Source organism: Apium graveolens, chromosome 5 (genome assembly GCF_009905375.1).
Source record: "Apium graveolens cultivar Ventura chromosome 5, ASM990537v1, whole genome shotgun sequence".
Taxonomy (NCBI): Eukaryota; Viridiplantae; Streptophyta; class Magnoliopsida; order Apiales; family Apiaceae; genus Apium; species Apium graveolens.
In genome coordinates, this window is record NC_133651.1 from 113,573,674 (window position 1) to 113,585,058 (window position 11,385).

General features: G+C 33.8%; 1 non-coding gene across 1 annotated transcript; it reads right to left on the reverse strand.

Moving 5' to 3' along the window:
* Positions 1–10,948: 10,948 nt before the first annotated feature.
* Positions 10,949–11,055, reverse strand: LOC141662559 (small nucleolar RNA R71). Its single transcript, XR_012550668.1, has one exon. It is a non-coding gene; the product is annotated as a small nucleolar RNA R71 (small nucleolar RNA).
* Between the last annotated feature and the right edge of the window lie 330 nt (positions 11,056–11,385).

An 11,385-nucleotide genomic window follows, 5' to 3' on the forward strand; every position in this document is an offset into this window, starting at 1 on the left:
ATAACCATGAAGCAAGCAACCTCTAACATAGCTCAAGTTGACTTGATATCAGAAGATAAATCAAAGGAAACCTCTGACATTACTCATGTTAAATCCTCAAAGTTACTCCTACCAGGATTCACTAAAGCCAAACAGACTCAACCTTTGAAGACTGCAGCAAGTGGTTTTGAAGAAAGAGTAGTTACTGGAAAGGAAGCAAGAGATAAATCTGGATTGGGTAGTGCTGATGAAAGAAGAGTGCAGAACATAACCAATGATCCAACTTCCTTAAGTGAACCAGGTGTTGGAGCAACTCCTGAAAGATTGAATCAACTGGAATCTGTACAGATGGTATACCATACCTACTTGAAAGAACACATCTTGTTATATTTCATGACAGATGGTAGGGTTTACCATATAAGCGAAAATGCTATACCACTGAAGTATTTCGAAGAACTAGAACATGTTTTATTCTTACTTCAAGTGAATGACAGAATAACAGAAAATGCTGCAAACTATTTGAAGACTCAAATTCAGAGACATAAAAGGCTTTATTATGTAAAGTCTGATAGCACATACTATCCAAAGTACAGAGATCACAAGGGTGATATTGTTGATATGAAGCCTAATACTGCACATATCAGAACATATCTTGGTATTAAGGGACTTGAATTCAATCTAGAGTCTGACAAAGCCTATGTCATAAGACTAGATCAGGAGTTGAGAAAAGTAAAAATTAATGATCTCAGATATGCTATCTTTCAAACTGGTGAAGATATTGTAGAACTCAAAGATGCTAAAAAGAGGATGATTGATGAACTCATATATGCTGAGAGATGTTTGTTAAAGAACTATCTCTAAATAACTCCTGGCATCAAAGAGATCAGAAAGTGAAGCCAAGTCAAGATCTACAACTGCTCAAATTCTGATATATATACAGACTGAAGTTGTTATCAGAAGTTAAAGTTGGTAAAGCTTTAAGGACTGTAAGTTGTAGTTATCTAGTCAATTTCACATGCATTTGTACTTAATGTTTTTGACATTATCAAATATCTGTTAAACTTGTATATTATGCTAATTTACAAGTTGGGGGAGATTGTTAGATATATTTGATAATGTCATGACTAATATGATTTATGTTTAGTTTTCAGATCTTACTTAAACAGGATAAATCAGTACTTAACTGAAATCAGCACTTATACCGAAGTCAGAACTTAAGTGATCAATACTTAAGGTTCAGGAGATATTTATCAGGAGATAATATCAGAACTTAAAGGAAACTTTCAGATAAGGAAGGCGGCTGATTGAAAGGAAAGAAGATCAAGACAAACGTAAGAAGAGATATGCATGAAGAAGGAATTCTATGAAGAATGAAATACTTGGAAGAAAAGATAACCGATTGACATATTTTAGGAAGCAGAATTATATTCTATATCAATTTGCGATTATCTTGTAACTGTGTGATATATAAACACAGACATAGGGTTTACACTATAAGTGTTATCATTATCGAGAATATTATTCATTGTAACCCTAACAGCTCTCGTGATATTTGTTCATCACTGAGAGAGGACAGTTTCATATTGTAACAGAGTTTATTGCATTGAATAAAGTCTGTTTTCTGTTACTTGTGTTATTTGAATTCGATTTGATTGTGCTATACACTGTATTCAACCCCCTTCTACAGTGTGTGTGACCTAACATAACCAAACATTCATATGCATTATGAGCATAATATAATGTGCTGCTAACTAATATGTTATAATCAGTGAGCTCAACTTTAATAGTAATTTCTCTTCCTGCAATTTGCTTCAAAGGTAGAGGATATGATGCAGGATCCTACAAAGTATACAATCAGTAGAAAACTTGATATAAATATAAAAAAGTAACATATGTTTTGGATAAAACAATTAATTGACACTAAAGGGGTTAAAGTACTTTACATTGTATCCTTTCACCATCAAATTTTTTACTGTTTTACCCAACTTTCGTTTCACGGCACGATCATATGCAACAAAATTAAAAGCTTCTGTGTCATCTTCAGCGAGAACAACGATCTTGAACCTATAAATGATATATATAAATTGTTGGTGATTGTTTAATTATACAGATATTGTTCATATATAAATTTAAATTTACATATATATATATATATATAAGAGACTGAATTTGTTTCTCGATAACCTCTTTTGTGGTACTGCATAATTCTTCTGGAACATCGATACTTTCCTTCGAATTTTATAACTTCTTCGTGACAATCATTCTTGTTGCAGCTACCATACCACCAATTGTCAATTTCTTCAACGGATTTAACCTTGACTTTACACATAAAAATCATCTACATATTTTATTAACATGTTTTAATTTATTATATTCACAAAAAACCCTACTTCGTATGTATGCAGGCAGTATTAATGAAATATAGAATGTAGTATATGTGAACTTACACATTGATTTTAAATTGGAAGTATATAAATAAATAATACCTTCAGAAAATCATTAGAAGTTTTTTCACTTAACTCCTTTAGTGTAACCGTTTCAATGACAGGCATCACCTCTTTAACATTTGTTGTAGTTGGAGAAGAAGTTGTCTTCTCAGAAGGTACATAACCTTCTTCGCGAAGCCTGATGCAAATATGGATAAATGATTTTAAACTTATCAAAAAATAATTAATTAATAATCTAAGATATATAGATGAAATATAATTGATGAAAATGAGTGTACCTCTTTCTCATAGCAAGAACAAAATTATTATCCAAATTAATGTATCTTAGATGCGGGTATTGTGCTAATCTGAACAAAACCTGTATATACATATGAAATTAAATAATGTTGAGTGCATGTTAATCACCTCATAATTTAATACTTTAATATTAAATTTTATAGGACTTACTCTTCCAAATCTTGAGCTTTGTACTTGACACTATAACAATTATAGGCTCCTTCTCACCATCTTTAAATCCTGCCTTAACCTCTTTAACACGTGCATCAGTAGTCACGGCAAGATTACCCCATACAGTGACCTTATGAGAATCTCTGTATATGTACGTTCAAGATTATGAAATAATACAATATCCAGGATAAAAATAGAGTTTGATCAATAATAAATATTAGTCAATGAGAAGTCCAGTATAAATCTTCCGTCGATAATCCTAAACTTGATAATATTCTTTAGACAGTACATAGTTTTTATTTTTCATACATGCTCAAAATCCACTAAAACACCAATCACATCTACATACCAAGATCAATTTTATATATTGGATTAATAAATGTATAAAATGTAATAATTTGTGAGACTAATACAAAAACTTAATTTGTTCAACTTATTGATGCGTAAGTATTTGAAAATAGTGTAACCTGCTGAATATTCGGGAGAATCAGGATTCTCATATGCATTTGCAACAGCAAACAGATCGCTCAAGTCAAGAAATTCAAACTTGTGCTTGGATATCATGAAGTCGTCTTCAACTATTTCAATATTAGTCGATGGCGAGAAATTGATGCAAAATTTAGAGTTCACGGGTCTGAGAGAGCCCAAAGCTTCTTTTGTGTAAAAATTAGAAAAAACAAAGACTCCAGCTTCGACTATTTTGTCAGCATGATATTTCCATTCATCAGCATAAACAAAAATATGAACATGATAGTCTTGATCATATAATAAAATAGATAAAATAATGTTGTATAAATAAGTTAATATGAGTCTAATTTATCAAAAAACTTAAAAAAATAATTTAGAAATTTAGACGCTTACATCCTCATCCAGTAAAACTAAATTGTATCATTTAATTATTTCAGTCCCATTAGCTGCGACAGAAACAGAAGGCAACATTTTGGTAACTCTCGCCTTTATCTTCCATGTGGTTCTAGAGGCGTCAATAGAAGAGAGCTGATCAAACATTGTGGATACTTATCTGTATCATAAAACACAAACATTAAGTACAATAGTAAGATAGAAGAAAAGGATGCTAGGATGTGGTTGATTACCTGTATGAAGTCGATTTATATGCTGTAAAAACCAAATATGGTCTGCCAAAAAAGAAGAAGAAGTTTATAGAATAAAGTGATGGATGAAAAATTAGGAGTAACTATCTCTAAGCATAAAATTAGAAGGAGTAATCAGTTTATGTTTGTTACAAATCATAAGATATGACAGACACACTGATTTATCGTAAAGTTATTGTAATGATATACATGATATACCTATTTCAATCTAGAGACGTAAAATTAGGAGGCACATTAATCATATGATCTCTGTATAAAATAAAAAGATATCACGTGTTTTACAAAGATGAAAAGCAACAATATTTATATAGTGCAACATTCACTTACTAAAAATACCATTTAAATATATAACTCACGTATACGTTATTGATTTAATCTATAGTGCACCGAAAAATTCATCAAATTATATTTAGATATCGTAGTTGTATCGATATTATGTATTCATATTATAAAAATCTAAAGTTATATTGGAAAATTATATTTGGTGCTTTATTTAAATATATTATATATTAGAAAATATTACCTCTATAGGATTTTTTCGTATATACGACTTTGCAAGTCGTATCAGGTAATTAACATACGGGATAAACTTAATGATCTATTCAATATTTCAATATTATTAGAAAATTTATCATTAATAATAATTGTATAATTGTATTATAATTGGGCAAGACTAATACGCTTTCGTTAAAATAACTTTAATGTTTAAGAAAAACTGTTACATATGGATTTATTTGAACCAATAAATTAATTCCAAGCATGTTTACTAAATGGCTATTAAAGAAAAACTGTTACATATATGGATTTATTTGAACCAGACAATTGATTCTAAGCATGTTTTCTGAATGGTAGTGAATTCGTTATGTATTTTAGAGTCATAGAAAGGCAAGCTTGTTTAAAATAAAATTCTTTATGTAGAGTCAAATTGTAATATTCGGGATATATCGTGTAATTATTTTTATCAATAAATAAATATTCTTTGATTATTCTGTGAATTTTTGGTGAATTATCTCTTAAGTGGTATATATGTTTGGATGTTTAAATGTGATATTATTTGAGTATTTTAATTTTTATATGTTCAAAATAAAGTATAGATAATTGTGGTATTTTTCTATTAATTTTTATGTTGTTATATGATTTTATAAATGATTTATGGATTTGATAAATTATTTTTCCGAATATTTATAAACTATTTTGTATAATCGGGAACCAACTTCAACCGTTTTTACGTTTTTACAACTCGGAAGTCTCGGAAAAACTCCTTCCTAACCTAATTGCAATATTCCGAGCATTTTCCATGTTCTAGAGAATTTAATCTGATCATTTTGGTATGTCATAATAGTCATTTGGAGTTCAATAACATACTCAAATCCGTGTTTTAATATCGAATTGTGAAATTAGGGTTTATAACCCGTATGAATATTTTTTTTATCGTAGGTAATCCGCAGCCGGTACCCGTATGAATATTTTCGATTGAAATTTGGGGGTTTTTGATCTAGGGGTTATTAGAATGATTGGTTGGTATGGATGTGTAGAGCTTGAAAAAGGAATCAATTGGTAGTGTTCTCGTCTACAAATGATACCGGAATCGAGCTGACTGGAGCAATAAAGAACTCGTCGTCCGGCCAGTTTTCTTCGAGCTTTTCCGGCCAACGAGGGGTTATCAGTTGATTTTGATTGAATGAATAGATTCCTGGTGTTGTGTAGATGTGATCTGGAGATGATGGTGGTGTGAAGATACTAGAGACGACTTCTCCGGCGAAGCCCGTCGTTTTCCGGCGAGGGGTTGGTTAAATTGCAAACAGGATCCTGTACTTTTGTAAACGATGCAGTTAGGTCCCTGTAGTTTTCAGAATTTACAAAAATAGGATTCCTGTTTTAAAAATTTATAAAAATCATATTTTCTATTTATTTTAAATTTTAGGAATTCGATTTTAATTAATCAAAATTTCAAAAATCATTATTTTAATCCCAAAAATTATTTTTAATTTAAAAATAAATCTGAATTATTTAATTAATTAATTTAAGTTGATAATTAATTAATTAATTGGTCAATGAATTCAAATATTAATTTATTAAATGATTTAATAAATTATTAATTAATTATTAATTGATTATTTAATTAGATTTAATTATTTAAAAATTTCGAAAAATAATTTTGAGCTTTAAAATATTATTTTAAATTATTTTCAAGGCTCGAAAATTATTATAAAATGATTTTGAAGCAAGATTCGGATAATCGACTCTTGTTAATTGTTTATAAATGATTCAATGACCCGTTTTGATTACGAAAAATGTTTAAAAATTTATATTAAATACATGAAAAATCATTTTGACCCCGAATCTTCTTTGAAAAAGTATATTTTATTGAATATCTTACGTGTTATGTGTTATATGTGATCCGATTGGTGTACGATATGCTTATATGTGTATTGTTTGACTGTTTTAATCATAACTTTCAATCCGTAAGTCGGATTTGAGTGAAACGAAGGGTAGATAGAAGCTTATAACGAATAGAATCAAGTGAGAATAAGTATTGATAGATACTTGTGTTGTCTAAGCAGAAGAAGCGAGGCGTAGGAAAGGAAAACAAATAGTCAGTGATTAGGAGTCGGTGAACGAGAACAAGTGAAGCGTAAGCAGAGTGAGAAAAGGCAAGTACTTCCGAACCTTTCTCGAGATATATAGCAAGTGATTCCTAAACTATCTTGATATATGTTTGGAATAGTTCTATTTTATATTGCAAGTGCTTTGAAGCATTTAACCCTAAATGCCGATTCCAATTATTGATTTTTGAGCCGTAAGCCTTATTCTTTGTAAACCATTGATTGTTGAATACCCGATACAAACCACAGTCATACGATACTACTCCACAAATACATACAAACTAAATACCGATCACTGAACCAGAATTGTTTAACATTCAATCCTTCATAACTTATTCAACAGAAGAGTAATCCTTAATAACCACGAGACCTTGATTCTTCTATTATGAGATTCTTTTACCAACTGATAGCCAATCCTTGTACTTACCTTGTTATATCCTATTGGTGAATGTAAATCACCTTATGCTTGAAAACCAATGTTGTTTATGATTCTGTTTATTTATTTACATTGTTTATTCTGTTATTGTTATAAAACTGGATTGTTTTATAAAATATGGACCAGATTCGTGGTCAGACCAGATTGGTGGTCATGTTAGGCCAATGTGTGCCTTGGATCCAGTAATTAGAGCAGAGCTGTGTGCCTTGCTCGGGGTTAGTGCGTGACTGATCAACAGCCTAACCTTGGTTTTTAAAATGAAAATTGAATATCCAATTCTAATCATTGTTTATAAAGAAACTTGATACCCTAAATCATTTCCCTTGATCATTGTTTAATCTCAGTATGGTCACTGTGACTTGCTGAGCTAGTTAGCTCATTTGTGCGATTCTATTTATGTTCTATTCCAGTTAAGAAAAAACCTGTTTGTAGCGAGGATCCCCAATCAAATGTGCGAGCTAGGATTTCAGGTTGAGCGGAATAAGCTAGCTGAAGAATTTTGTAATAATTTAAGTTTGAAAGTTCGTAAGAATGTTTAATATTCAGATGTAATTTTAAATAGTTGGGATTTGGAATGTTTGTAATATAAGTAAGTTGTGGCTTGTGTGCATACTTTAACCTGTTGCGATTCGTGGATGAAGGTAAGTAGGGTCACTACATATAATTATTATCTTTATTATTGTCATAAGCAGGTATATATGTATGGTATATGTATTGTGGACCCCAAAACTTCTAACCCGGGTTTTGAGGGCGCTACAGGTTTGATATTAGAGCTATAGGTTATAAGTCACTGACACAAGCCTAGATTGTCGGGAATGGGTAGAGGGTTAGGATTAGAAGTAAGAAATAGAAAGATAGAATGTTGAGAGGTTGAGTGAGACTGTATAATAGTGTTAGTATGGTTCGTGTTGTGGTCCGAGATTTTTATCTTGCGATGTGATTTTCAGATAGCAGCGATGGCAGATTCCTTTATTCCAGTACCAGCTGATCATTCTGAGCCTTCAGTCGGAGGACCGTCATATGATCCACGTCCTGCTCTTCCACCGGTGTTGGCTATACTACCTCATGTTGTGACGGCTGCACCACTGCGAGCTATTCCACCTCCTGGTATGAGGCCACCTCTCCGAGGACCCCCACCTGCTGATTCTAATTCTACTGGGCATTAAGTTGCGGGTTCACCATTTCAGTCTATCCCACACTCTATTCCTTACTATCGGTATGAGGCTCTTCTTTTGGAGTGAGATGCCTTGTTGGCATAGATTCAGGAGCTACAACATATTGTGAGGACTATAGGTGTTGATAAGAGTGTGAGGGAGCTTCGGGAGGAGATTCATGTGACTCGGAGGGTTCTTGAGGCCAGACTGCATGGAGCTACTTTTGAGTATGCAGGCCCTGATGCTCTTATGGGCTGGGCCAGAGAGGTGATGGAGGATCTTGTGAGGCTTTGTGGACCAGAGTTTCCCTGAAGCTAGAGACAGAGATGCAGATGTAGAGATACAGAGACGGTGATGCTGAGACAGAGTTGCTGTGGTAGCTTTTATATGTACATTAGTGTATAGTGTGTATGAGCAGACTTTTGGATTGTATATATAGACTAGACTTACTGACTAGTGTGTAGGCTTGTTATACCCGTTTGTTTTTGTTGAAGTGTTTTCACGCTTGTACTTCCAAAACTTTGATATATATATATATCAGTACATTTTCTTTTCCGACATTGTCATTTACATTAATGCACCTGTTTTACTTTACTTTATTTATTGCACTAGTTATAAACTCTTATGATACCATGTACCCTGATAAGTGGCATTTTATACCACTTAGAACGTCTTAAAATGGCTTAAATTGGTGTCTTGAAATCAAGTATTTTGTGTATTTGATGCGTTTTTCTAGTGTTTATGCATTTTAGGGTATTAGTTGCATTTCGGAGGAGGAATCATCAAGAATAAGCCTTGGCATGTGTTCACCATTGCGAGAGGAAAAGAACGAGCAGATTACGGCGAAGAAATGGAGCAAACCTGGAATTTTTCCAGTAGGGTCCTGCGCGCCCGCGCAGCAATGCTGAGCGGCCGCGCAGCAGCCTTGCGCGCCCGCGCAGAAATGCTGAGCGGCCGCGCAGGGTCAGGGAAAAAGATGAATTATTTTAGACTTCTACTTCTGTTTGGCTTCCAACTTCTATGTAATCTGAGTTTTATGGGACTATTATAAAAGTAGATTTGAGACGTTTTCATAGAGAATAAGAAGGAGATTGTGTTTTAGATTGTGTTTTGCACAAGAAGCGAAGGAGATAAGGAAGAAGACCGATTTAGCACACTGCAGCGAAGAGGAAGCATATATTCTTGTGATTCTTGTTTCGTTGTAACGTTGGATGCTAGTTTTCTTGCTTTGACTTATTTACTCTTGTGACGTACTCTGTTTTAATATAATTAGTTAGTTATTATTTTCTTGTGTTATTTATCATGATTTCATATGAACCCATGATGGCGATAAGTTATATTATGGGCTAATCGTGATCATGGGGTTGCAACGGATTTATTATGGAATTCTTTAGTTAATTGTTTAATACTGTAGTGTATGATGATTGCATGATATCTAGTATTGGTTGTGCGTATTCGTCTTATGTGCGTCGCGAACATATAAGATAGGGTGTTAATCTCTTGTGAAGCGATGGTGGATCTTGAGATTTAGAACTTGCCATGCTAGCATAGGTTCATGTAAGTTGTGCATGATTAGTGGGTAATTCTAACAATTTTATTTGCCCTATGTAATCAAAAGGGATAACTTGTGCTTAATCGTTGTGTTGTCAATTTCTATAGACATATAGGAACTCAACATAATTGATGACTATTCAACTTCTATCTTAATTGTGGATGCTTGGTAGAATGGTATTAGTACAATGAAAGTTGGCTTTTATCAGTTTCGTGTTATTCGATTAATGTCATCACTGTCACATGCTAAAGGTATTAACAATGGCTATAGAAGGAAGTAATAATGAAGTTATGATCTCATGAGTGTTTTATTATTGATAAATTGAAGTGTTAGTTAAGTGGTTAGTTAAGTAGTTAATTATAGTTAATATTTAATCAACAATTTTAAGTATTATTATCTTAACATTGAGAAGTAATCATACATTGGTGAGTGAGTTTAATTAGACAATAACTTAGTCTGAGTCTCTGAGGGAACGAATTAGAAAGTATTCTATATTACTTGCGAACGCGTATACTTGCGTGAATATTAGTGCATGTTTTCGCCCTAACAAGTTTTTGGCGCCGCTGCCGGGGACTCGGTGTATTTGTTTAGTTTATGTACTTACCATCATTGGTCATTAGGACTCAGTGATTAGGACGTAGTAGTTAATTACTCTTTTCGGTTGTGTTTCAGGTACTTTAGCAAGTGTTTATGCAAACTCGTTCTCGTGCTCGCAAGAGGACCTTAGATACAGCTGAGGAGAAAGACGAAGTTCTTGATACTCCGGAGAAGTTAGATTTTGAGGATTCGGACTCAGGAACTGAGCAGAAAGAACCAGTAAACATGGGAGATCGCATTGTTCAAGCTGATCCAGCTCTTATGGATTTTTCTCGGCCTAAAATTGATGACATTCAGTCAAGCATCCTTCATCCGGCTATTCAAGCTAACACCTTTGAAATCAAGCCGGGCATTATTCAGATGGTGCAGAATTCTCTTTCTTTTGGAGGAGCGGCCACTGAAGACCCCAACATGAACATAAGGAATTTTGTCGAGATCTGCAGCACTTTTAAGTATAATGGCGTGACTGATGAGGCTATCAAATTGAGGCTTTTCCCATTCTCACTGAGGGATAAGGCTAAAGACTGGTTACATTCTGAACCAGCTGGGTCCATCACTACGTGGCAAGATCTTGCACAAAAGTTTCTGGTGAAGTTTTATCCAATGGCAAAGACTGCTGCTATGAGGAGTGCTCTTACTCAGTTTGCGCAGCAACCTACAGAATCTATGTGCGAGGCTTGGGAACGCTACAAGGAAATGTTGAGAAAATGTCCACATCATGGAATGCCGGATTGGATGGTAATCACTGGTTTTTATAATGGTTTGGGGGCCCAATCTCGGCCCATGCTCGATGCAGCAGCTGGAGGCGCCTTATGGGCTAAAAGCTATACTGAGGCGTATAATCTTATAGAGACAATGGCTGTAAACGAGCATCAAAACCTAACTCAGAGGATGACGTCAGGCAAGGTAGCAGGTATTCTGGAAGTTGATGCAGCCACCGCTATTGCAGCCCAGCTCCAAGCGCTATCAATGAAGGTTGATTCTTTGGCTACGTATGGAGTTAATCAAATAGCTATGGTTTGTGAGCTTTGTGCAGGTTCTCATGCTACGGATCA